The sequence below is a fragment of the Mya arenaria genome, chromosome 8 (assembly GCF_026914265.1).
Source record: "Mya arenaria isolate MELC-2E11 chromosome 8, ASM2691426v1".
Lineage (NCBI taxonomy): Eukaryota > Metazoa > Mollusca > Bivalvia > Myida > Myidae > Mya > Mya arenaria.
The window spans coordinates 63725248-63728636 of NC_069129.1; positions in this window are offsets into that span (position 1 = coordinate 63725248).

Here is a 3389-nt window from a genome sequence, read left to right on the forward strand (position 1 = left end):
GAAGTATTATCAGACATTTGACTGCATTCAATCAAAAATCGCGCCAAATTGTATGCGAACGTAATGTCACGTCGTCAGTGTTGTGTCCCGGTCCTTAGCGCGCTATTGTTTGATTTCGTTAGCAGAACGGGCTAAATTTTCGAAACAGTGAAAAGTATAAAATTGATATTTTCATTGTTTGAAACTGTGAAATATCATTTTTAGTTTACTAATAAATCTCTATATATCATCGCAACGCATACATTAAGTGCAATAATACTGTGAAAGGGGGCTCATTCTCAATGGCTATTGAGTAGTCCACACGACGTATAGGGCATATAAGAAGAGTTGGACTTTTGGGCCAGGTGCTCTCTTCATATTTATTTAATATATTTCTCCGCAACTTATTTGTAAGTAGTCTGAAGTATTTTGTAATTAAATTAGCATGTTGGTATCAAATGCAACAGAGGCAAGAGAAAATATTTATAAAATAATGAAAAATGCGAAAAAATATGATTCACCGGTTCCCACCTTTCTTGATGCTAGCAGTAATCAGGAAAGATCGCGGCTTACCCGAGCGAGGGCTATATACGAGCAAATTAAAGCCGGATTTGCCACAACCACTTTTTATCAAATCAATCTGTTATACTGTAATGACCACCAAACGCAACAGAGACAAAGCAACTAGCAACACACTCTAAACAACAACACAATAAACATAAACATGCAACAATGCTATTCAAAGCGATAAACAAATAAAAAACCCATAAAGGTATGATACAACATATTACATTTGATCACAATATATGCCTTGTGGTTTTAAAACAAATTATGCAATCATATAGTATTTTAAACACATGTTAGCTCTCCTTAGCTTCAGCTGCTTCGTCTCCGAAATGGCACCTGCAAGTGTAACTAATTCACGAGTAAACGATACTTATAATAAAATAAGCAAACAAACGAATGAATAATTAATCAGTTTCTTCTTAAACAACCATCAACTTCAATGTATCAAGTATAATGTGATTATCTGAATGTATGACCAATGATTAAAAGTTTTTGCACGCCTTTACCATCAAAATCTTTAATGTTTTTTTTTTATTTGGTCAAGAAAATTAATATGCAAAACATAAACAACAAAAAGACTGTATCAATACCTCTTAAAATAATAACGGTCTGACATGCTGTAACCATTACATGGTGTTCGCACCTATTTACTGCTGGTCCATGTCATGTAGAGTAGATTTGACGGTGAATATAATCATTTATTTTCTCGATCTACATGATTTGGTAAAATAGTCTTTTTTTCATAAACCAACCTGACCTCTGGACATGCGCAAAGTAACTATGTTTGACAGTTAAGGGTGTCGTATTCTGCGGCCTCTATTTTCTGTAGATCGCCACAAGGAACTCTTAACATATACTTAAACGATGGTAAATACCGTATAAATACATTGTCGACTTAAAAATGGTAAACAGTGTACTTTTAAAGATGGTTTCCAATATCAATTTCTTCACATTGTACAGTTGTTTCTGGTATGATGCAGTTTTCCCCTTAAACAAACATGTATACATCAATTATAGTATTACTTGCTGCATAATAACCGACTTATGGCCTTTGTTTAATCAAATGCAGCAGCAAACAAACATATCGTTTAACATTACCAAAGCAATATTCCACCTCATCTTATTATTTCAACTCTGTTCAGTCATAATTTGAATACAATTCTTGACTTCTGTAATGTTAGGTGCAATTGGCATACATTTTTTTTATAATAATACCTTGATGACATTGGAATCTCATCTCACCCACCGGCTTAAATAAGTCATAAAAAATACAGTTTGTCTGGTAATTAGCATAAAGAAAAATACAAACGAGTATTTACAGGGCACGTATTACCCAAGCTATGGTTTTGCGGTATGATATTCACTGGAACACAAAATTTTAATAAATACACAACAAATTTCTTGAAACTGAGCAGGGGATTTTAATGATCAATATATACATTGAATATCTTTCTTTAAAGAAACCTTGAAGCAATAAAAGTATAGCCACGAAGCAATGATGTGAGGATAGTGTCTAACTTTTGGCCTTGAAGGTAGCCGGCCAACAAGGGGGTATGAAATTATACTTGGTAACAGGTGATAAAGTGCATATGCAGCGAGTTACGAAGTGATTCCGTTATTGGTGGCCATGTTGGATTTCGTCGGCAACCACGGCCCCTCTTTCCGTTACACTTCTTTTTTCATACATTCACAACGAAGCATAACCACGGTCAGATACAGACATCATCTGCTAATGAATAAATAACGCCTGATTAACAGCGCGAATTCCTGAAAGATACGACACATTCATAAAAGGACAGAATTCCGACATAGCTCTCAAAAGTTAAGTTGAATGTATAAATCTATGTGTTTAAAAAAAGAAAAGAAAAAATATATATACACAAGGAAATAAATATGATGTAGAATGCTGACAAGTTGTACCGGATATGATGTAGTCTAATTTAAATAAAGGTATAAAACTAATAATTGTCCATGTCTTTATATAGTTATTTAGGTAGCACTCCTTATGAAAACCCCCACTTGAAACTCTTTAATTTTAAAGATTTAGCCTATATTGCTCAACCTTTTGAGTGATCTGATTGACATCAGTGTGACATTTCCAGTTTGGGTAATAATTTAAAATTATGACCGTAGTTTGTCTAACATGGGGTGGTATTCATAAACCTTCTTAAGTCATTTCCTAACTTAAGTCACATTCCTAACTTAAGTCACTTTCCTAACTTAAGTCACTTTCCTAACTTAAGTCACATTCCTAACTTAGTTACTTTCCTAACTTAAGTCACATTCCTAACTTAGTCACTTTCCTAACTTAAGTCACTTTCCTAACTTAAGTCACTTTCCTAACTTAAGTCACATTCCTAACTTAAGTCACTTTCCTAACTTAAGTCACACTCCTAACTTAGTCACTTTCCTAACTTAAGTCACTTTCCTAACTTAAGTCACATTCCTAACTTAGTCACTTTCCTAACTTAAGTCACATTCCTAACTTAAGTCACTTTCCTAACTTAAGTCACACTCCTAACACTAACACTTTCCTAACTTAAGTCACTTTCCTAACTTAAGTCACATTCCTAACTTAAGTCACTTTCCTAACTTAAGTCACTTTCCTAACTTAAGTCACATTCCTAACTTAGTCACTTTCCTAACTTAAGTCACTTTCCTAACTTAAGTCACTTTCCTAACTTAAGTCACTTTCCTAACTTAAGTCACTTTCCTAACTTAAGTCACATTCCTAACTTAAGTCACATTCCTAACTTAGTCACTTTCCTAACTTAGTCACTTTCCTAACTTAAGTCACTTTCCTAACTTAAGTCACTTTCCTAACTTAAGTCACTTTCCTAACT